This window comes from Salvelinus fontinalis, chromosome 5, assembly GCF_029448725.1.
Source record: "Salvelinus fontinalis isolate EN_2023a chromosome 5, ASM2944872v1, whole genome shotgun sequence".
NCBI classification, from domain to species: domain Eukaryota; kingdom Metazoa; phylum Chordata; class Actinopteri; order Salmoniformes; family Salmonidae; genus Salvelinus; species Salvelinus fontinalis.
The window spans coordinates 66,908,644-66,934,167 of NC_074669.1; the positions used below are offsets into that span (position 1 = coordinate 66,908,644).

Sequence of the window (25,524 nt, forward strand, 5' to 3'; positions counted from 1 at the left end):
ATGCTTGTGCTTCTAGTTCCGACAATGCAGTAATAACCAACAGTAATCTAACCTAACAATTCCACACTACTACCTTACACACACACACAAGTGTAAAGGGATAAAGAATATGTACATAAAGATATATGAATGAGTGGTGGTACAGAACGGCATGGCAGATGCAGTAGATGGTATAGAGTACGGTATATACATATGAGATGAGTACTGTAGGGTATGTAAACATAAAGTGGCATAGTTTAAAGTGGCTAGTGGTACATGTATTGCATAAAGATGGCAAGATGCAGTAGATGATATAGAGTACAGTATATATACAGTGGGGAGAACAAGTATTTGATACACTGCCGATTTTGCAGGTTTTCCTACTTACAAAGCATGTAGAGGTCTGTAATTTTTATCATAGGTACACTTCAACTGTGAGAGACGGAATCTAAAACAAAAATCCAGAAAATCACATTGTATGATTTTTAAGTAATTAATTTGCATTTTATTGCATGACATAAGTATTTGATACATCAGAAAAGCAGATCTTAATATTTGGTACAGAAACCTTTGTTTGCAATTACAGAGATCATACGTTTCCTGTAGTTCTTGACCAGGTTTGCACACACTGCAGCAGGGATTTTGGCCCACTCCTCCATACAGATCTTCTCCAGATCCTTCAGGTTTCAGGGGCTGTCGCGGAGCTATACGGACTTTCAGCTCCCTCCAAAGATTTTCTATTGGGTTCAGGTCTGGAGACTGGCTAGGCCACTCCAGGACCTTGAGATGCTTCTTACGGCGCCACTCCTTAGTTGCCCTGGCTGTGTGTTTCGGGTCGTTGTCATGCTGGAAGACCCAGCCACGACCCATCTTCAATGCTCTTACTGAGGGAAGGAGGTTGTTGGCCAAGATCTCGCGATACATGGCCCCATCCATCCTCCCCTCAATACGGTGCAGTCATCCTGTACCCTTTGCAGAAAAGCATCCCCAAAGAATGATGTTTCCACCTCCATGCTTCACGGTTGGGATGGTGTTCTTGGGGTTGTACTCATCCTTCTTCTTCCTCCAAACACGGCGAGTGGAGTTTAGACCAAAAAGCTCTATTTTTGTCTCATCAGACCACATGACCTGCTCCCATTCCTCCTCTGGATCATCCAGATGGTCATTGGCAAACTTCAGACGGGCCTGGACATGCGCTGGCTTGAGCAGGTGGACCTTGCGTGCGCTGCAGGATTTTAATCCATGACGGTGTAGTGTGTTACTAATGGTTTTCTTTGAGACTGTGGTCCCAGCTCTCTTCAGGTCATTGACCAGGTCCTGCCGTGTAGTTCTGGGCTGATAACTCACCTTCCTCATGATCATTGATGCCCCACGAGGTGAGATCTTGCATGGAGCCCCAGACCGAGGGTGATTGACCGTCATCTTGAACTTCTTCCATTTTCTAATAATTGCGCCAACAGTTGTTGCCTTCTCACCAAGCTGCTTGCCTATTGTCCTGTAGCCCATCCCAGCCTGTTACATGTCTACAATTTTATCCCTGATGTCCTTATACAGCTCTCTGGTCTTGGCCATTGTGGAGAGGTTGGAGTCTGTTTGATTGAGTGTGTGGACAGGTGTCTTTTATACAGGTAACAAGTTCAAACAGGTGCAGTTAATACAGGTAATGAGTGGAGAACAGGAGGGCTTCTTAAAGAAAAACTAACAGGTCTGTGAGAGCCGGAATTCTTACTGGTTGGTAGGTGATCAAATACTTATGTCATGCAATAAAATACAAATTAATTACTTAAAAATCATACAATGTGATTTTCTGGATTTTTGTTTTAGATTCCGTCTCTCACAGTTGAAGTGTACCTATGATAAAAATTACAGACCTCTACATGCTTTGTAAGTAGGAAAACCTGCAAAATCGGCAGTGTATCAAATACTTGTTCTCTCCACTGTACATATGAGATGGGTAATGTAGGGTATGTAAACATTGTATTAAGTGGCATTGCTTAAAGTGGCTAGTGGTACATTTTTACATAATTTCCATCAATTCCCATTTTTAAAGTGGCTGGAGTTGAGTCAGTATGTTGGCAGCGGCCGCTAAATGTTAGTGGTTGCTGTTTAACAGTCTGATGGCCTTGAGATAGAAGCTGTTTTTCAGTCTCTCGGTCCCTGCTTTGATGCACCTGTACTGACCTCGCCTTCTGGATGATAGCGGGGTGAACAGGCAGTGGCTTGGGTGGTTGTTGTCCTTGATGATCTTTATGGCCTTCCTGTGACATCGGGTGGTGTAGGTGTCCTGGAGGGCAGGTAGTTTGCCCCTGGTGATGCGTTCTGCAGACCTCACTACCCTCTGGAGAGCCTTACGGTTGTGGGCGGAGCAGTTGCCGTACCAGGCGGTGATACAGCCCGACAGGATGCTCTCGATTGTGCATCTGTAGAAGTTTGTGAGTGCTTTTGGTGACAAGCCGAATTTCTTCAGCCTCCTGAGGTTGAAGAGGCGCTGCTGCGCCTTCTTCACAACGCTGTCTGTGTGGGTGGACCAGTTCAGTTTGTCCGTGATGTGTACACCGAGGAACTTAAAACTTTCCACCTTCTCCACTACTGACCCGTCGATGTGGATAGGGGGGTGCTCCCTCTGCTGTTTCCTGAAGTCCACAATCATCTCCTTTGTTTTGTTGACGTTGAGTATGAGGTTATTTTCCTGACACCACACTCCGAGGGCCCTCACCTCCTCCCTGTAGGCCGTCTCGTCGTTGTTGGTGATCAAGCCTACCACTGTAGTGTCATCCGCAAACTTGATGATTGAGTTGGAGGCGTGCATGGCCACGCAGTCGTGGGTGAACAGGGAGTACAGGAGAGGGCTCAGAACGCACCCTTGTGGGGCCCCAGTGTTGAGGATCAGCGGGGTGGAGATGTTGTTACCTACCCTCACCACCTGGGGGCGGCCCGTCAGGAAGTCCAGGACCCAGTTGCACAGGGCGGGGTCGAGACCCAGGTTCTCGAGCTTGATGACGAGTTTGGAGGGTACTATGGTGTTAAATGCTGAGCTGTAATCGATGAACAGCATTCTCACATGGGTATTCCTCTTGTCCAGATGGGTTAGGGCAGTGTGCAGTGTGGTTGCGATTGCGTCGTCTGTGGACCTATTGGGTCGGTAAGCAAATTGGAGTGGGTCTAGGGTGTCCGGTAGGGTGGAGGTGATATGGTCCTTGACTAGTCTCTCAAAGCACTTCATGATGACGGAAGTGAGTGCTACGGGGCGGTAGTCGTTTAGCTCAGTTACCTTAGCTTTCTTGGGAACAGGAACAATGGTGGCCCTCTTGAAGCATGTGGGAACAGCAGACTGGGATAAGGATTGATTGAATATGTCCGTAAACACACCAGCCAGCTGGTCTGCGCATGCTCTGAGGACGCGGCTGGGAATGCCGTCTGGGCCTGCAGCCTTGCGAGGGTTAACACGTTTAAATGTTTTACTCACCTCGGCTGCAGTGAAGGAGAGCCCGCAGGTTTTGGTAGGGGGCCGTGTCAGTGGCACTGTATTGTCCTCAAAGCGGGCAAAAAAGTTGTTTAGCCTGTCTGGGAGCAAGACATCCTGGTCCTCGACGGGGCTGGTTTTCTTTTTGTAATCCGTGATTGACTGTAGACCCTGCCACATACCTCGTGTCTGAGCTGTTGAATTTCGACTCGATTTTGTCTCTGTACTGAGACTTAGCCTGTTTGATTGCCTTGCGGAGAGAATAGCTACACTGTTTGTATTCGGTCATGCTTCCGGTCACCTTGCCCTGGTTAAAAGCAGTTGTTCGCGCTTTCAGTTTCACGCGAATGCTGCCGTCAATCCACGGTTTCTGGTTTGGGAATGTTTTTATCGTTGCTGTGGGTACGACATCGTCAATGCACTTCCTAATGAACTCGCTCACCGAATCAGCATATTCGTCAATATTGTTGTTGGACGCGATGCGGAACATATTCCAATCCGCGTGATCGAAGCAGTCTTGAAGCGTGGATTCAGATTGGTCGGACCAGCGTTGAACAGACCTGAGCGCGGGAGCTTGTTGTTTGAGTTTTTGTTTGTAGGCTGGAATCAACAAAATGGAGTCGTGGTCAGCTTTTCCGAAAGGGGGGCGGGGGAGGGCCTTATAAGCGTCGCGGAAATTAGTATAACAATGGTCTAGTGTTTTTCCAGCCCTGGTAGCACAATCGATATGCTGATAGAATTTAGGGAGTTTTGTTTTTAGATTAGCCTTGTTAAAATCCCCAGCTACGATGAATGCAGCCTCAGGGTGTGTGGTTTCCAGTTTACAAAGAGTCAGATAAAGTTCGTTCAGGGCCATCGATGTGTCTGCTTGGGGGGGAATGTATACGGCTGTGATTATGATTGACGAGAATTCCCTTGGTAGATAATGCGGTCGACATTTGATTGTGAGGAGTTCTAGATCAGGTGAACAGAACGACTTGAGTTCTTGTGTGTTGTTATGATGATCACACCACTTCTCGTTAATCATGAGGCATACCCCCCCGCCCCTCTTCTTACCGGAAAGATGTTTGTTTCTGTCGGCGCGATGCATGAAGAAACCAGCTGGCTGCACCGACTCCGTTAGCGTCCCTTGAGTTAGCCATGTTTCCGTGAAGCAGAGCACGTTGCAATCCCTGATGTCTCTCTGGAATGCTACCCGTGCTCGGATTTCATCAACCTTATTGTCAAGAGACTGGACATTGGCGAGTAGTATGCTAGGGAGTGGAGCGCGATGTGCCCGTCTCCGAAGCCTGACCACGAGACCGCCACGTTTTCCCCTTTTTCGGCGTCGCACAGGGTCGCCGGCTGGGATCAGATCCATTGTATTGTGTGGAAGGCAAAACACTGGATCCGTTTCGGGAAAGTCATATTCCTGGTAGGAACGATGATGAGTTGACGTTAATCGTATATTCAGTAGTTCCTCCCGACTGTATGTAATGAAACCTAAGATTACCCGGGGTACCGATGTAAGAAATAACACGTAAAAAAACAAAATACTGCATATTTTCCAAGGAACACGAAGCGAGGCAGCCATCTCTTTTCGGCGCCGGAAGTTTCTTGCACATAGGCGGAGGTAGTGGTCCTGCTGCTTGGTTGTTGCCCTCCTACGGCCTCCTCCACGTCTCCTGATGTACTGGCCTGTCTCCTGGTAGCGCCTCCATGCTCTGGACACTACGCTGACAGACACAGCAAACCTTCTTGCCACAGCTCGCATTGATGTGCCATCCTGGATGAGCTGCACTACCTGAGCCACTTGTGTGGGTTGTAGACTCCGTCTCATGCTACCACTAGAGTGAAAGCACCGCCAGCATTCAAAAGTGACCAAAACATCAGCCAGGAAGCATAGGAACTGAGAAGTGGTCTGTGGTCACCACCTGCATAACCACTCCTTTATTGGGGGTGTCTTGCTAATTGCCTATAATTTCCACCTGTTGTCTATTCCATTTGCACAACAGCATGTGAAATTTATTGTCAATCAGTGTTGCTCCCTAAGTGGACAGTTTGATTTCACAGAAGTGTGATTGACTTGGAGTTACATTGTGTTGTTTAAGTGTTCCCTTTATTTTTTTGAGCAGTGTATATTATTTCACCTTTATTTAACCAGGTAGGCTAGTTCAGAACAAGTTCTCATTTACAACTGCGACCTGGCCAAGATAAAGCAAAGCAGTGCGACAAAAACAACAACACAGAGTTACACATGGTATAAACAAACATACAGTCAATAACACAATAGAAAAGTCTATATACAGTGTGTGCAAATGAAGTAAGATTAGGGAGGTAAGGCAATAAATAGGCCATAGTGGCGAAATAATTACAATTAACTTCCTCAAGCTGAGATCCCGTTAACGGGATCGATTTGACAACAGCCAGTGAAAGTGGAGGGCGCCAAATTCAAAACAACAGAAATCTCATAATTACAATTCCTTAGACATACAAGTATTTTACAGCATTTTAAAGATGAACTTGTTGTTAATCCCACCACAGTGTCCGATTTCCAAAAGGCTTTACGACGAAAGCAAACCAAAAGATTATGTTAGGTCTGCACCTAGTCACAGAAAAACCCAGACATTTTTCCAGCCACAGAGAGGAGTCACAAAAAGCAGAAATAGAGATAAAATGAATCACTAACCTTTGATGATCTTCATCAGATGACACTCATAGGACTTCATGTTACACAATACATGTACGTTTTGTTCAACAAGGTTCATATTTATATCCAAAAATCTTAGTTTACATTGGCGCGTTTCCTTCAGTAATGTTTTGCCTCCAAAACATCCAGTGATTTTGCAGAGAGCCACATCAATATACAGAAATACTCATAATAAACATTGATAAAAGATACAAGCATTATACATGGAACTTTAGATAAACGTCTCCTTAATGCAACCGCTGTGTCAGATTTCAGAAAAACTTTACGGAAAAAGCACACCATGCTATAATCTGAGTACAGCGCTCAGAGACCATATGACCCTACAGACACCGTATATTGGATAGGCAAACATACAAACCTCAGATTTCCCACTTCCTGGTTGGATTTTTTCTCAGGTTTTTGCCTGCCATATTAGTTCTGTTATACTCACAGACATCATTCAAACCGTTTTAGGAACTTCAGAGTGTTTTCTATCAAAATCTACTAATAATATGTATATCTTAACCTCTGGGCCTGAGTAGTAGGCAGTTTACTCTGGGCACATTTTCATCCAAGCTACTCAATACTGCCACCCAGCCATAAGACATTTTAAGCAATTAAACACTGGAGTGATTGATGAGCAGAAGATGAATGTACAAGTAGAGATACTAGGGTGCAAAGGAGCAAAAATATGAATAAGAATATGGGGATGAGGTAGTTGGGTGGGCAATTTACAGATGGGCTATATACAGGTTCAATTATCTGTAACAATGCTCTGACAGCTGATGCTTAAAAGTTAGTGAGGGAGATATAAGTCTCCAGCTTCAGTGATTTTTGCAATTCGTTCCAGTCATTGGCAGCAGAAAACTGGAAGGAAAGGCGGTAAAAGGAGGTGCTGGCTTTGGGGGTGACCAATGAAATATACCTGCTGGGGTGCGTGCTAGGGTGGGTGCTGCTATGGTGACCAGTGAGCTGAGATAAGGCGGGGCTTTACCAAGCAAAGACTTATAGATGACCTGGATCCAGTGGGTTTGGCAAGGAATATGAAGTGACGAGAGCATACAGGTCACAATGGTGGGTAGTATACGGGGCTTTGGTGACAAAACGGATGGCACTGTGATAGACTGCATCCAATTTGCTGAGTAGAGTGTTGGAGGCTATTTTGTAAATGACATCAAAATCCATCTGTTTAAACTAGAGATATTTTTTGCATCTCCAGCACATCCACCAATATCTCCACTCCTCATCTGAGGTGAAAGGTCACAGAGCTGTGTTTGTCAGACCTTGAAACATTCTGAAAATGGGTCTTCTCATGAAAACATCTGTAGCGTCCGATCAGTTTGGCCTTTAAACTATGGAAAGATGAGACTCAGGAACACGTACAGGTTGTATTGATCTAGGACACACTAACATGACCCCACTATGGAAAGGTGAGTCTCTCAGGAACACATACAGGTTGTATTGATCTAGGACACACTAACATGACCCCACTATGGAAAGGTGAGTCTCTCAGGAACACGTACAGGTTGTATTGATCTAGGACACACTAACATGACCCCACTATGGAAAGGTGAGTCTCTCAGGAACACGTACAGGTTGTATTGATCTAGGACACACTAACATGACCCCACTATGGAAAGGTGAGTCTCTCAGGAACACATACAGGTTGTATTGATCTAGGACACACTAACATGACCCCACTATGGAAAGGTGAGACTCTCAGGAACACATACAGGTTGTATTGATCTAGGACACACTAACATGACCCCACTATGGAAAGGTGAGTCTCTCAGGAACACGTACAGGTTGTATTGATCGAGGACACACTAACATGACCCCACTATGGAAAGGTGAGACTCTCAGGAACACGTACAGGTTGTACGTGTTCATGAATTTTGTCAAAAAGAAATACAACATTACAGATATTTTTGGAGATGTGAGATAATTAACTTGCTATCTGTAGTATCGTATAGCTTTGGAATCATGACAGTACGTACTTTTGATGAATATAGGCAGTTTCTCGACATAAAGTACACTGACTTTGAGAAGATATTACGTGACGATTGGTTTAGCAACCGCGTGACGCAGCATGACAACATGAACGTGATTGGTCGACAGTCTGCTGGGTGGGGCGTTATACAGGCACGCAGATCTTTAGAAATGGGAGGATCATTTGTAAATTGAAAAGCGTTGTCGACCCCCTGCTATAATGTATATGAAGTCACCCTTGTGGAGCGGTTCGTATTGTGTACTATGACAGTGTCATTGTCTCATGTGCTTCCCAACAAAATTGTTGCTCTGCATTCAGAGATGTTCCTTATGATGTGTGCACCCAGCTCATTTTGTATTTGCCTGTCTGCATTATTCACCAGGGAAAGGAAACATTCTGTGAATACTGAAGCATTGCATCAACAAGGTGGCTCTGATAATATTTAAAACATTGTATAAATGAACGAGGCGGCTCGGAGAAACTGAAACATTTAGTATCAACAAGACAACTCTGAGAATATTCATATTGCAACATAGTAGTCAACACGGAGGCAGCAGGGCCAGTTTGTCTGTCTGATATTATTGTGTTGCCTACGCAGCATCTGGGTGCTCATTATATACTAAAAACAGCCCTACATCCACACTATAGATAAATAACTTAGCAATATTTAATGACCTTATGCAGCAATATTGATCTGTTCATCTTTTAATTCAGGAAGATGGACAAGCAACACTGATGGAGTGAGAGGTGGAAATGCATTATACCAGAGGTAGGTAGACTACAGGTAGGGATTAGGATGCAGACAGAGTAACACTGATGGAGTGAGAGGTGGAAATGCATTATACCAGAGGTAGGTAGACTACAGGTAGGGATTAGGATGCAGACAGAGTAACACTGATGGAGTGAGAGGTGGAAATGCATTATACCAGAGGTAGGTAGACTACAGGTAGGGATTAGGATGCAGACAGAGTAACACTGATGGAGTGAGAGGTGGAAATGCATTATACCAGAGGTAGGTAGACTACAGGTAGGGATTAGGATGCAGACAGAGCAACACTGATGGAGTGAGAGGTGGAAATGCATTATACCAGAGGTAGGTAGACTCCAGGTAGGGATTAGGATGCAGACAGAGCAACACTGATGGAGTGAGAGGTGGAAATGCATTATACCAGAGGTAGGTAGACTACAGGTAGGGATTAGGATGCAAACAGTGGATGATGATGGAGTCCTATTGCTTTATTTAACTAGGCAAGTCAGTTAAGAACAAATTCATATTTACAATGACGGACTAGGAACAGTGGGTTAACTACCTTATTCATGGGCAGAACAACAGATTTTTACCTCGTCAGCTCAGGGATTCGATCTAGCAACCTTTCAGTTACTGGCCCAACGCTTTAACCACTAGGCTACCTGCCGCCCCTATAAGCAAAAATTTGTATTTTTGGCTCCCTACAGAAGGCTATATCAAACCGCTGATACAGTACTGGACTACTAGGGTGAAAAAATGTTCCCGGAAGTTTACAAAAAATTATAAATTACATATTTGTATTTTTTTTTTTTTTTGTGGGGCGCTGCAGCACCTTCATCATGCCTACTTCCCTCAGCTATGCTCTGTCCCCTCCCCTCCTCTCTCTCTCCTCTCCTCTGCCCTCCCCACCCCCTACTTCCCTCAGCTATACTCTGTCTCCTCCCCTCCTCTCTCTCTCCTCTGCCCTCCCCACCCCCTCCTTCCCTCAGCCAGTTGCATGTTATTTTACCAGCCCAGCAAATTATAATATATCTTACAATATCAAAACATATCTCAGTAACTGTTACAAGTGTCTATCAGTATAACAGCCTCCTACCTGTGCTCCAGAATAAGATCATGAATATCATTGCAGGTATCATATCTGTCTCTAACTGGGGCTCCACTGACATATACAGTCTACTGTCATGTAGAGGACTGAAGAATGGAAAATACTGCGAGGCTGTATGACTTGTCTCTCATTACTTCCTTATTTCAATGGTGTGAAAACCTTTTCTTAGATCAGTGGTTGAACTCAGCTAAATAGAGCAAACTGATCTGTTGTGAAAAACCCCACAGGAAACTGCTGACAGAGCAGCAAAGTTTCACATACAGTTGATGTCAGAAGTTTACATACACTTAGGTTGAAGTCATTAAAACACATTTTTCAACCACTCCACAAATTTTTTGTTAACAAACTACAGTTTTGGCAATCGGTAAGGACATCTACTTTGTGCATGACACAGGTAATTTTTCCAACAATTGTTTACAGACAGATTATTTCACTTATAATTCACTGTATCACAATTCCAGTGGATCAGAACTTTACATACACTAAGTTGACTGTGCCTTTAAACAGCTTGGAAAATTCCAGAAAATGATGTCATGGCTTTAGAAGCTTCTGATAGGCTAATTGACATCATTTGAGTCAATTGGAGGTGTACCTGTGGATGTATTTCAAGGCCTACCTTCAAACGCAGTGCTTCTTTGCTTGACATCATGGGAAAATCACAAGAAATCAGCCAAGACCTCAGAAAATAAATTGTAGACCTCCACAAGTCTGGTTCATCCTTGGGAGAAATTTCCAAATGCCTGAAGGTACGACGTTCATCTGTACAAACAATAGTACGCAAGTATAAACACCATGGGACCACGCAGCCGTCATACAGCTCAGGAAGGAGACGCGTTCTGTCTCCTAGAGATGAACGTACTTTGGTGCGAAAAGTGCAAATCAATCCCAGAACAACAGCAAATGACCTTGTGAAGATGCTGGAGGAAACAGGTACAAAAGTATCTATATCCACAGTAAAATGAGTCCTATATCGACATAACCTGAATGGCCGCTCAGCAAGGAAGAAGCCACTGCTACAAAACCACCATTAAAAACCAGACAGTTTTCAACTGCACATGGGGACAAAGATCGGCCTTTTTGGAGAAATGTCCTCTGGTCTGATGAAACAAAAATAGAACTGTTTGGCCATAATGACCATCGTGATGTATGGAGGAAAAAGGGAGAGGCTTGCAATCCGAAGAACACCATCCCAACCGTGAAGCACGGGGGTGGCAGCATCATGTTGTGGGGGTGCTTTGCTGCAGGAGGGACTGGTGCACTTTACAAAATAGATGGCATCATGAGGAAAGACAATTATGTGGATATATTGAAGCAACATCTCAAGACATCAGTCAGGAAGTTAAAGCTTGGTCGCAAACGGGTCTTCCAAATGGACAATGACCCCAAGCATGCTTCCAAAGTTGTGGCAAAATGGCTTAAGGACAACAAAGTCAAGGTATTGGAGTGGTCATCACAAAGCTCTGACCTCAATCGTATAGAACATTTGTATTTTGAAGTGAAAAAATGTGTGAGCAAGGAGGCCTACAAACCTGACTCAGTTACACCAGCTCTGTCAGGAGGAATGGTCCAAAATTCACCCAACTTACTGTAGGAAGCTATGGAAGACTACCTGAAACGTTTGACCCAAGTTTAACAATTTAAAGGCAATGCTACCAAATACTAATTTAATGTATGTAAACTATAAAAAGCTGAAATAAATAAAAGCTGAAATAAAATCACTCCAATTATTCTGACATTTCACATTCTTAAAATACAGTGGTTATATGTCAGGAATTGTGAAAAACTGAGTTTAAATGTATTTGGCTAAATGTATTTGGCTATGTAAACTTCCGACTTCAACTGTAGTGTGTGCTGTAATATCACCTCTAACTTTCTACTGCTTGAGTTCACCTCTTATAGAATATTGGCTTAATGTTCCAGCACCTCAATATAAACAGTACCAGCACCCAAAATGAGTACTGATGAGGTCTCATGTTAGAGCAGGAGAAGGGGGGATGTGGTGTAGAAGCTAGAGGTCTGTTACCCAAGTCAACTCAACAGGCCTGATGCTATATGTCAGGGTCAGGCTGGGCTGGGACAAGAGAGGAACAGGTTACTGGTTATGATGACTTCACTGGTGAGTTGTCAGTAATGAAAGATGAAGTGGACAAGAGGGGGAGAAGAGGAGATGGAGAGAAGAGGGGAAGGGAGAAGAGGAGAGAGGGAGAAGAGGAGAGGTATGAGGAGATAGGGAGAGGAGAAGTGAGAAGACAAGTATAAGACATGGGGGGGTCATGAATACACATTAGACATGGGGGGGTCATGAGTACACATTAGACATGGGGGGGTCATGAATACACATTAGACATGGGGGGGTCATGAGTACACATTAGACATGGGGGGTCATGAATACACATTAGACATGGGGGGGTCATGAATACACATTAGACATGGGGGGGTCATGAGTACACATTAGACATGGGGGGTCATGAATACACATTAGACATGGGGGGGTCATGAGTACACATTAGACATGGGGGGGTCATGAATACACATTAGACATGGGGGGGTCATGAATACACATTAGACATGGGGGGGTCATGAGTACACATTAGACATGGGGGGGTCATGAATACACATTAGACATGGGGGGGTCATGAATACACATTAGACATGGGGGGGGTCATGAATACACATTAGACATGGGGGGGTCATGAGTACACATTAGACATGGGGGGGTCATGAGTACACATTAGACATGTGGGGGGTCATGAATACACATTAGACATGGGGGGGTCATGAGTACACATTAGACATGGGGGGGGGGGTCATGAATACACATTAGACGGTACAGAGTCAATGTGGAGGCTATATACAGGGGTACCAGTACAGAGTCAATGTGGAGGCTATATACAGGGGGTACTGGTACAGAGTCAATGTGGAGGCTATATACAGGGGTACCGGTACAGAGTCAATGTGGGGGATATATACAGGGGGTACCAGTACAGAGTCAATGTGGAGGCTATATACAGGGGGTACCGGTACAGAGTCAATGTGGGGGATATATACAGGGGTACTGGTACAGAGTCAATGTGGAGGCCATATACAGGGGGTACCGGTACAGAGTCAATGTGGGGGATATATACAGGGGTACTGGTACAGAGTCAATGTGGAGGCTATATACAGGGGTACCAGTACAGAGTCAATGTGGAGGCTATATACAGGGGGTACTGGTACAGAGTCAATGTGGGGGATATATACAGGGGGTACTGGTACAGAGTCAATGTGGAGGCTATATACAGGGGGTATTGGTACAGAGTCAATGTGTGGGTCACCGGTTAGTTGAGGTAATTGAGGTAATACATTGCTCAAAAAAATAAAGGGAACACTTAAACAACACAATGTAACTCCAAGTCAATCACACTTCTGTGAAATCAGACTGTCCACTTAGGAAGCAACACTGATTGACAATAAATGTCACATGCTGTTGTGCAAATGGAATAGACAACAGGTGGAAATTATAGGCAATTAGCAAGACACCCCCAATAAAGGAGTGGTTCTGCAGGTGGTGACCACAGACCACTTCTCAGTTCCTATGCTTCCTGGCTGATGTTTTGGTCACTTTTGAATGCTGGCGGTGCTTTCACTCTAGTGGTAGCATGAGACGGAGTCTACAACCCACACAAGTGGCTCAGGTAGTGCAGCTCATCCAGGATGGCACATCAATGCGAGCTGTGGCAAGAAGGTTTGCTGTGTCTGTCAGCGTAGTGTCCAGAGCATAGAGGCGCTACCAGGAGACAGGCCAGTACATCAGAAGACGTGGAGGAGGCCGTAGGAGGGCAACAACCCAGCAGCAGGACCGCTACCTCCGCCTTTGTGCAAGGAGGAGCAGGAGGAGCACTGCCAGAGCCCTGCAAAATGACCTCCAGCAGGCCACAAATGTGCATGTGTCTGCTCAAACGGTCAGAAACAGACTCCATGAGGGTGGTATGAGGGCCCGACGTCCACAGGTGGGGGTTGTGCTTACAGCCCAACACCGTGCAGGACGTTTGGCATTTGCCAGAGAACACCAAGATTGGCAAATTCGCCACTGGCGGCATGTGCTCTTCACAGATGAAAGCAGGTTCACACTGAGCACGTGACAGATGTGACAGAGTCTGGAGACGCCGTGGAGAACGTTCTGCTGCCTGCAACATCCTCCAGCATGACCGGTTTGGCGGTGGGTCAGTCATGGTGTGGGGTGGCATTTCTTTGGGGGGCCGCACAGCCCTCCATGTGCTCGCCAGAGGTAGCCTGACTGCCATTAGGTACCGAGATGAGATCCTCAGACCCCTTGTGAGACCATATGCTGGTGCGGTTGGCCCTGGGTTCCTTCTAATGCAAGACAATGCTAGACCTCATGTGGCTGGAGTGTGTCAGCAGTTCCTGCAAGAGGAAGGCATTGATGCTATGGACTGGCCCGCCCGTTCCCCAGACCTGAATCCAATTGAGCACATCTGGGACATCATGTCTCGCTCCATCCACCAACGCCACGTTGCACCACAGACTGTCCAGGAGTTGGCGGATACTTTAGTCCAGGTCTGGGAGGAGATCTCTCAGGAGACCATCCACCACCTCATCAGGAGCATGCCCAGGCGTTGTAGGGAGGTCATACAGGCACGTGGAGGCCACACACACTACTGAGCCTCATTTTGACTTGTTTTAAGGACATTACATCAAAGTTGGATCAGCCTATAGTGTGGTTTTCCACTTTAATTTTGAGTGTGACTCCAAATCCAGACCTCCATGGGTTGATAAATTTGATTTCCATTGATAATTTTTGTGTGATTTTGTTGTCAGCACATTCAACTATGTAAAGAAAAAAGTATTTAATAAGAATATTTCATTCATTCAGATCTAGGATGTGTTATTTTAGTGTTCCCTTTATTTTTTGAGCAGTGTACATGTGATCACTCCTTAGTGGTATGATCACCTACGTCAATGTATCAATAAGCTGAGGTTACCTTATAAGACAACCTAGTACAGTAGCTTATGTGAATTCATTATCAATGTCCACGGTCACACAATATCAGCATGTCAAAACCAGACAGTGGTTACTTCTCTTTATCTAGTTTCAGTCTGACTCAGACCCAGCCTGCAAGCACACACTCACAACAGCCAGGGCTTAACCACAAAGACTAATATAGATGCTTGTACAACGTATAGTGGCAGAGTTTAGACACATAGCAACAGTATCTATTATAAGGCCTGCAGCAAAAGATATTAATCTTAAAGTCCCTGAATTAACAATGGGGAGGGTCTCTGGAACCCACCCCCTACAGTGACATTAACACTTGGTAGAATATATTACTTAAACAATCATGGTGGTGACATTGACACTTGGTAGAATATATAACTTAAACATCCATGGTGGAGACATTAACACTTGGTAGACTATATAACTTAAACATCCATGGTGGAGACATTAACACTTGGTAGACTATATAACTTAAACATCCATGGTGGAGACATTAACACTTGGTAGAATATATAACTTAAACATCCATGGTGGTGACATTAACACTTGGTAGACTATATAACTTAAACATCCATGGTGGAGACATTAACACTTGGTAGAATATATAACTTAAACATCCATGGTGGTGACATTAACACTTGGTAGAATATATAACTTAAACATCCATGGTGGTGACATTAACACTTGATAGACTATATAACTTAAACATCCATGGTGGAGACATTAACACTTGGTAGACTATATAACCTAAACATCCATGGTGGTGACATTAACACTTGGTAGAATATATAACTTAAACATCCATGGTGGTGACATTAAGACTTGGTAGAATATATAACTTAAACATCCATGGTGGTGACATTAACACTTGGTAGACTATATAACTTAAACATCCATGGTGGTGACATTAAGACTTGGTAGAATATATAACTTAAACATCCATGGTGGTGACATTAACACTTGGTAGACTATATAACTTAAACATCCATGGTGGTGACATTAACACTTGGTAGAATATATACCTTAAACATCCATGGTGGTGACATTAACACTTGGTAGACTATATAACTTAAACATCCATGGTGGAGACATTAACACTTGGTAGAATATATAACTTAAACATCCATGGTGGTGACATTAACACTTGGTAGACTATATAACTTAAACATCCATGGTGGTGACATTAATACTTGGTAGAATATATAACTTAAACATCCATGGTGGTGACATTAACACTTGGTAGAATATATACCTTAAACATCCATGGTGGTGACATTAACACTTGGTAGACTATATAACTTAAACATCCATGGTGGAGACATTAACACTTGGTAGAATATTGTTGTTGTTGTTGTTGTCATGGTTGATCCTGTTGGGTAGCAACTTCACCAGCTTGTTGTTGTTGTCATGGTTGTTCCTGTTGGGAAGCAACTTCACCAGCTTGTTGTTGTTGTCATGGTTGTTCCTGTTGGGTAGCAACTTCACCAGCTTGTTGTTGTTGTCAGGATTGTTCCTGTTGGGTAGCAACTTCACCAGCTTGTTGTTGTTGTCATGGTTGTTCCTGTTGGGAAGCAACTTCACCAGCTTGTTGTTGTTGTCATGGTTGTTCCTGTTGGGTAGCAACTTCACCAGCTTGTTGTTGTTGTCATGGTTGTTCCTGTTGGGTAGCAACTTCACCAGCTTGTTGTTGTTGTCATGGTTGTTCCTGTTGGGTAGCAACTTCACCAGCTTGTTGTTGTTGTCAGGATTGTTCCTGTTGGGTAGCAACTTCACCAGCTTGTTGTTGTTGTCATGGTTGTTCCTGTTGGGAAGCAACTTCACCAGCTTGTTGTTGTTGTCAGGATTGTTCCTGTTGGGTAGCAACTTCACCAGCTTGTTGTTGTTGTCATGGTTGTTCCTGTTGGGAAGCAACTTCACCAGCTTGTTGTTGTTGTCATGGTTGTTCCTGTTGGGTAGCAACTTCACCAGCTTGTTGTTGTTGTTGTTGTCATGGTAGTTCCTGTTGGGTAGCAACTTCACCAGCTTGTTGTTGTTGTCATGGTTGTTCCTGTTGGGTAGCAACTTCACCAGCTTGTTGTTGTTGTTGTTGTCATGGTTGTTCCTGTTGGGTAGCAACTTCACCAGCTTGTTGTTGTTGTCAGGATTGTTCCTGTTGGGTAGCAACTTCACCAGCTTGTTGTTGTTGTCATGGTTGTTCCTGTTGGGAAGCAACTTCACCAGCTTGTTGTTGTTGTCAGGATTGTTCCTGTTGGGTAGCAACTTCACCAGCTTGTTGTTGTTGTTGTTGTCATGGTAGTTCCTGTTGGGTAGCAACTTCACCAGCTTGTTGTTGTTGTCATGGTTGTTCCTGTTGGGTAGCAACTTCACCAGCTTGTTGTTGTTGTTGTTGTCATGGTTGTTCCTGTTGGGTAGCAACTACACCAGCTTGTTGTTGTTGTTGTTGTCATGGTTGTTCCTGTTGGGTAGCAACTTCACCAGCTTGTTGTTGTTGTTGTTGTCATGGTTGTTCCTGTTGGGTAGCAACTACACCAGCTTGTTGTTGTTGTTGTTGTCATGGTTGTTCCTGTTGGGTAGCAACTTCACCAGCTTGTTGTTGTTGTCATGGTTGTTCCTGTTGGGTAGCAACTTCACCAGCTTGTTGTTGTTGTTGTCATGGTTGTTCCTGTTGGGTAGCAACTTCACCAGCTTGTTGTTGTTGTTGTCATGGTTGTTCCTGTTGGGTAGCAACTTCACCAGCTTGTTGTTGTTGTTGTCATGGTTGTTCCTGTTGGGTAGCAACTTCACCAGCTTGTTGTTGTTGTTGTTGTCATGGTTGTTCCTGTTGGGTAGCAACTTCACCAGCTTGTTGTTGTTGTCAGGGTTGTTCCTGTTGGGTAGCAACTTCACCAGCTTGTTGTTGTTGTCATGGTTGTTCCTGTTGGGTAGCAACTTCACCAGCTTGTTGTTGTTGTCACGTCCTGACCTTAGTTCCTTTTTATGTCTCTATTTTGGTTTGGTCAGGGCCTGAGTTAGGGTGGGCATACTATGTTTATCATTCTATGTTTTGTTCTGTGTGTTGTATTTCTATGTGTTTGGCCTGGTATGGTTCCCAATCAGAGGCAGCTGTCAATCGTTGTCTCTGATTGAGAACCATACTTAGGTAGCCTGTTCCCACCTGTGTTTGTGTTGTTTTCTGTTTTGTGTATTGCACCTTGCGGAACTGTTTGTCTGTTGTTTTTGTACAAGTGTTCATATTTATTAAACGTATTATGAATACTTACCACGCTGCACCTTGGTCCTCTTCTCCTTATCCCGGAAACATTTGTTACAGTTGTTGTTTTTCTGAAGCATCTTGTGTGATGTAGGTCTTGAGGGTAGAGGGTGAGAGAAGATGGATTCTATTCATATGCTGTCCAGCTTCTGAAGAACATATTGTGCTAGAATGGAGAGGAGATCAGTAAACAACAGAATATATGGTGCTAGAATGGAGAGGAGATCAGTAAACAACAGAACGTATGGTACTAGAATGGAGAGGAGATCAGTAAACAACAGAACGTATGGTGCTAGAATGGAGAGGAGATCAGTAAACAACAGAACGTATGGTGCTAGAATGGAGAGGAGATCAGTAAACAACAGAACGTATGGTGCTAGAATGGAGAGGAGATCAGTAAACAACAGAACGTATGGTGCTAGAATGGAGAGGAGATCAGTAAACAACAGAATGTATGGTGCTAGAATGGAGAGGGGAGGAGGTCAATAAACAACAGAACGTATGGTGCTAGAATGGAGAGGAGATCAATAAACAACAGAACGTATAGTGCTAGAATGGAGAGATCAATAAACAACAGAACGTATAGTGCTAGAATGAAGAGGAGATCAGTAAACAGAATGTATGGTGCTAGAATGGAGAGATCAATAAACAACAGAACGTATAGTGCTAGAATGGAGAGGAGATCAGTAAACAGAACGTATGGTGCTAGAATGGAGAGGAGATCAGTAAACAACAGAACGTATGGTGCTGGAATGGAGAGGAGATCAGTAAACAACAGAACGTATGGTGCTAGAATGGAGAGGAGATCAGTAAACAACAGAACGTATGGTGCTAGAATGGAGAGGAGATCAGTAAACAACAGAATGTATGGTGCTAGAATGGAGAGGAGATCAGTAAACAACAGAACGTATGGTGCTAGAATGGAGAGGAGATCAGTAAACAACAGAACGTATGGTGCTAGAATGGAGAGGAGATCAGTAAACAACAGAACGTATGGTGCTAGAATGGAGAGGAGATCAGTAAACAACAGAATGTATGGTGCTAGAATGGAGAGGAGATCAGTAAACAACAGAACGTATGGTGCTAGAATGGAGAGGAGATCAGTAAACAACAGAACGTATGGTGCTGGAATGGAGAGGAGATCAGTAAACAACAGAACGTATGGTGCTAGAATGGAGAGGAGATCAGTAAACAACAGAACGTATGGTGCTAGAATAGAGAGGAGATCAGTAAACAACATATTTCGATTCTCTTCACAACTAGACAGTACATTTGACTCATGTTGGTTCCATGAAGAACCCTCTTAAATGGAACCCAAAAGGGTTCTACCTGGAACTAAAAGGGTTCTTCAAAGGGTTCTCCTATGGGGACAGTGGAAGAATCCTTCTAGGTTCTAGATAGCACCTTTTATTTAAGAGTGTAGGCCTATATTCAAATCCCCGAGCTGCCCCTGAACAAGGCAGTTAACCCACTGTTCCTAGACCGTCATTGAAAATTAGAATTTGTTCTTAACTGATTTGCCTTGTTAAAGGTTAAAACATAAATAAAACAACTAGACAGTTACAGTACACTTGACCTTAAAGTAAAATCCTAATTGTATATGTACTTACCTACATAGACACACTTCCCATGGTTTGACAAAAACAAACCAGCTACAAAGACTATTTTCCTGATTGTCTCTACTGATGGCCTCTAACAGCAGAATAAAATAAGTGGGATATTTAACCAGCACTGAAACAGAGTAGGTTGCTAGTTGACTATGTGTTGTAAATTGTTTCAATGCTGCCGTCTACAGATCTTCTAATGTATTGTAATACCACATGTACCAATACAGTAGAATTGACAGGGACACTGTGTAATGATACAATGACCCTCCATCCAATGTTCTGCTGCTGTTGTGCAACATTGTGACACCACAGACATGTTTACAGGTTGCCATGCCGACGAAAGAGAAGGTGTTTTCATTCTGTAATAAGGCCTTCACTTCAGTCTGGATGGCTGGTTGACTGCAGACAGGTTACACAGTATCAGTGTAGGTGTTAGGCTGTTTCTGCTCTCCTCCCAACTACTAATGGAATTGTCCTGCCAATGCAACGTATGAAAATGTATCCACTCACTACTGTAAGTCTCTCTGGATAAGAGCGTCTGCTAAATGACTCACATGTTCTATGTAATGTTCAGTTTGACAATATCAATGGAATAGACCAAAGCAGAGCCATGTATTTAGACATGAATACATGACTCTGGGCAAAAACACAAACAGATCTGGGACCTGCCAGGCTACACAGTTGATGTAACAGGGTTGGTTATGTTTCCACTTGCCTCTAAAGAAATGTGTATTTGATGTTCAAGCATTCTTATTGGTTAGTTCAACTCTGATGACAATAAGGGGTGTTGTGATTGGCCCCGCTTGCAGATAGGGGGAGATCGCGAACGTCAGGTCTTCCCAGTATGAAAATGTGATGCGAGGGGTAGGTCACGTTTTGAATACTGTTTTCTATTTTCTATTTTACAATGTGTACAAATTTGCTGTACGTTACTGATTTTATACATGTGTGGTTATATGGTACCTGTTAGGGATTGAGGGGCTTTCTGGGATGTGCTTTGGCATATGATTGCTGTAAATAATTGTGTTAGCTAGCATACACCGATGTCATGGTCACATAAGCCACGGCTAACACAGTTGTCTTCATGCTACAGATTTTGCCATCGACAGCCATCATCACTGTTAAGTCCTGCACAACTAACGTGCTGTTTCCCATTTAACCACAGGTATTTACACATGTTATATTTTGTATTGTATTTTTGTATTTTGTTCACCCCAGTATGAAAATGTGATGCGAGGGATTTTGCCATCGACAGCCATCATCACTGTTAAGTCCTGCACAACTAACGTGCTGTTTCCCATTTAACCACAGCAGAAATAAATGATGCTCAACTGGGACCACTGGCCGAAGTGATTTATTATTTTAAAACACAACGCATGGAGAGTACACTATACATCTGTTACATTGACACAGTTGACATCATAGGGAAACCCGACTAGCTTCTGGTCCAGTACTTACTGACTCGGAGCAGGGCGACATGGAGGAGAAAGTTCCTGACCGAAGACACCACATCTTCATCTCTTCCGGGTCCATCTTCGGCCCGAGTCCTTCCATTTTCAGCATCTTTAGTTAATTATCTGGCGGTGATGTGATCTGATTAGCGGCTGTCTGTCAACCAATAGCCTACTATGCTGTGTTATTAGCTAGAGCTAGACAGTCTGATTACACTACATCCTGAATGGCCACGAAGATGTGTGTCTGAAATGCACCTTTAAGTTCAGTTGGAGCTGAAACGACGAGCAGATATCTCGATTGGGGATAATGTTAATATTTAGCTACGTTATTAGCTGTTATGTGTTTTGTTTTGCACGCAGGGTATGGCTAAATGGGGTGTGTAGAAATACAGCTAAACCTAGGGTATGGCTAAATGGGGTGTGTAGAAATACAGCTAAACCTAGGGCATGGCTAAATGGGGTGTGTAGAAATACAGCTAAACCTAGTGCATGGCTAAATGGGATGTGTAGAAATACAGCTAAACCTAGGGTATGGCTAAATGGGATGTGTAGAAATACAGCTAAACCTAGGGTATGGCTAAATGGGGTGTGTATAAATACAGCTAAACCTAGGGTATGGCTAAATGGGGTGTGTAGAAATACAGCTAAACCTAGGGTATGGCTAAATGGGGTGTGTAGAAATACAGCTAAACCTAGGGCATGGCTAAATGGGGTGTGTAGAAATACAGCTAAACCTAGGGTATGGCTAAATGGGGTGTGTAGAAATACAGCTAAACCTAGGGTATGGCTAAATGGGGTGTGTAGAAATACAGCTAAACCTAGGGTATGGCTAAATGGGGTGTGTAGAAATACAGCTAAACCTAGGGTATGGCTATATGGGGTGTGTAGAATCCCTCCACCAGTTGAAGATAATTTACTAAATTTACTGTACTATAAACTCTAAAGTACTATTTGGAGAACAGCAAAAACGAACAGAAATGCCCCCAGACATTAACTATTTAACTGTACTAGAATGCTTAAAAGGTCACAATATGTTTTATATCGGTTATCGGTATGGTTTCTTTTTGGCAAGGAAAATATTGGATATCTGTATCGGCCAAAAATGTAATATCGGTGCATCCCTAATAATAAGGTTGGTAACAAGATGGAACATCGTTGTGGAAATCTGTTGCAGCTCAAGTCGACTACAAAATCCACAATGCAATGCTCTCTGTATGGGCTGGCTGGTAGCTAAACGTATCTACACACAATAATACCAAAGACAATATCAGCATGTGAAGTAGCTAACTAGCTGTTAAATCACCTAAACAAACTGCACTATCAATTTAGGAGTTTACAATCTCACCATATTCAACCTGCAGATCGATGTGTCTCACAGAGTGGAATCTAACATTCACAACTTCAGAAATAATTTTGCGGAGATGTGAAACATTGCCTTTTCTATGTCAAAAGGCGGTGCGGTGCATTCTGGGCGACTGTGGGACAAGGAGAGGCTCTTTCAAGGTTTGAATGGGAGTCTATTGGGCTCTAGATTAAAAACCCAACATTAGCATGAATTTTGTCAAAAAGAAATACAACATTACTGATATTTTCGGAGATGTGAGGTAATTAACTTGCTATCTGTCGTATCGTATAGCTTTGGGATCGTGACAGTACGTACTTTTGATGAAAATAGGCAGTTTCTCGACATAAAGTACACTGACTTTGAGAAGATATTACGTTACGATTGGTTTAGCAACCGCGTGACGCAGCATGACAACGTGAACGTGATTGGTCGACAGTCTGCTGGGTGGGGCGTTATACAGGCACGCAGATCTTTAGAAATTGGAGGCTCATTTGTAAATTGAAAAACGTTGCCGATCCCCTGCTATAATGTATATGAAGTCACCTGTCATGTTTTGCACGCTTTGTACAAAATAATAAAATGCAGTACTACAGGATATTTCTTAACGTAGCTCTTTATTAGCTAGCTACAACTGGCATGTTCACGTATCTCCAACCATGATCAACTGACCATGACCTAACCATCTGGGTGGTCTTAACCAATCATAGCACAGTATGATACGGCGGTAAAATGCATCCAATTACAATTCAGTATGTTTAGACATATGAATATTACATTTTGCTCATCAAAGGTGTAACAAAGTGAAACTGTAGATCTCAAAGCCTCAGTTCCGGGAGAGTAGTGGGTGAAACCATTCACCTCAGGAAAAGGGGTGATGTAAATAAAGTTTCCTTTCATTATGTGTTACTGAATTCATAAAAATATTTGCTGCCATTGTAGTAAGGTTGATAATACGAGAGGTCTTCGGACTTACCATTTTTGTATTATTTTCATTGAAAGAACAACTAGTGGGTTTTGAGTGCTTCTCCCCTATTTGGGAAGTTGGTCTGCCCGCTCCTCAGTCTGAGAGATATTCTGAGAGCAGGTTCGAGTCCTCTTCCTCTGTACATAAAAACTGTTTAAAACTGTATAACACAATAGTGGTTTTGGAAAACTGGTTCATATATCCTAAAGTCAATAGCGAATGTGACTATGTATATATTTATTTTTCCGTTCATGAATTGAATTACCTATTTCAGCCAGTTAACCAAGTTGTTGCTGTTTTAGTTAGCCGTGTTAATGACGAACTAGCACCGTTGGTCTCTGCACTACAATGTCACGCCAGCTATTGCCAGCAGGTGATTTACTAGCAGGTGACTTATTGAAATATTAAGTGAATGTTTATTTTCTTACTACCTTAAAAGGTTTATATAAAAGGGTTGTACTTGTGCTCTGTATTTCTGGATTAATATCACTTCACATTGAGGGTGTTGTGGCAACCCGCACATACAGCGGTGTGTTTGGCTATTAGTGGGTTGTGTTGTATTTACCAGTGTTCGCGGGGTCCGACATGCCAATCAACCTGCTAAGTGCCAATCACGGGAATGCCTGGTGGTTGGCGGAGTGGCGTGGAGGGGGGTTGGGCAGGGGGATGGAGTGGCGTGGAGGGGGGTTGGGCAGGGGGATGGAGCATTGGAAGTTAAGACCAGATTTAGCCATTGTTCTTTCCCTTACGCCTGACCTTCACAAGAGAAGGTCAGGTTTGGCGTGGGTTACGGCCAAACAGTAGGCTGTGTAAAGTTGGGTTAATCAACTCAATCCTCTGTCTGGACATTTGTTCCTTTATGATCTAGTCAGTATGTATCACTAAGGTTACTGTTGCTCCTATCTAACAATAGTGCTAGGTGCCTGTACTACAGAAACACTGCTAATCCAACAATAGTGTTAGGTGTCTGTACTACAGAAACACTGCTAATCCAACAATAGTGCTAGGTGCCTGCACACTTGAATTAAAGGGGAATTACTCTCAAAAATGTAAATTTCTTCGATTTTCCTCACACCTCAAACGTGGTCTCCTGATGTGGTTTAAGCATTATTATGGACTTAGAACATACAATTGTATTGGTTTTCTGTTTAAAAAAGTCAGACTTTGAGAACAAAAACCTGGGAAAAAATGAGAGAAATTTTGAAACCTGTGAATTTCTGACTCAGTTTCTCTGTTTCAATAATAGTAATACTATTATCCTACTGAACAGTACAGCTTGGGTTGGTCTACTATTATCCTACTGAACAGTACAGCTTGGGTTGGTCTACTATTATCCTACTGAACAGTACAGCTTGGGTTAGTCTACTATTATCCTACTGAACAGTACAGCTTGGGTTGGTCTACTATTATCCTACTGAACAGTACAGCTTGGGTTGGTCTACTATTATCCTACTGAACAGTACAGCTTGGGTTGGTCTACTATTATCCTACTGACCAGTACAGCTTGGGTTGGTCTACTATTATCCTACTGAACAGTACAGCTTGGGTTGGTCTACTATTATCCTACTGAACAGTACAGCTTGGGTTGGTCTACTATTATCCGATTGAACAGTACAGCTTGGGTTGGTCTACTATTATCCTACTGAACAGTACAGCTTGGGTTGGTCTACTATTATCCTACTGAACAGTACAGCTTGGGTTGGTCTACTATTATCCTACTGAACAGTACAGCTTGGGTTGGTCTACTATTATCCTACTGAACAGTACAGCTTGGGTTGGTCTACTATTATCCTACTGAACAGTACAGCTTGGGTTGGTCTACTATTATCCTACTGAACAGTACAGCTTGGGTTGGTCTACTATTATCCTACTGAACAGTACAGCTTGGGTTGGTCTACTATTATCCTACTGAACAGTACAGCTTGGGTTGGTCTACTATTATCCTACTGAAC

At 43.4% G+C, this 25,524-nt stretch overlaps 1 protein-coding gene and 1 pseudogene across 1 annotated transcript in view; both read right to left on the bottom strand.

The window, feature by feature from the left end:
* Positions 1-22,720, bottom strand: part of LOC129856064 (mitochondrial import receptor subunit TOM5 homolog) — a 64,154-nt pseudogene extending 41,434 nt beyond the window's left edge.
* Positions 1-25,524, bottom strand: part of LOC129856180 (scavenger receptor cysteine-rich type 1 protein M130-like) — a 68,107-nt gene that overhangs the window by 11,829 nt on the left and 30,754 nt on the right. The gene's annotated exons all lie outside the window — the stretch shown is intronic.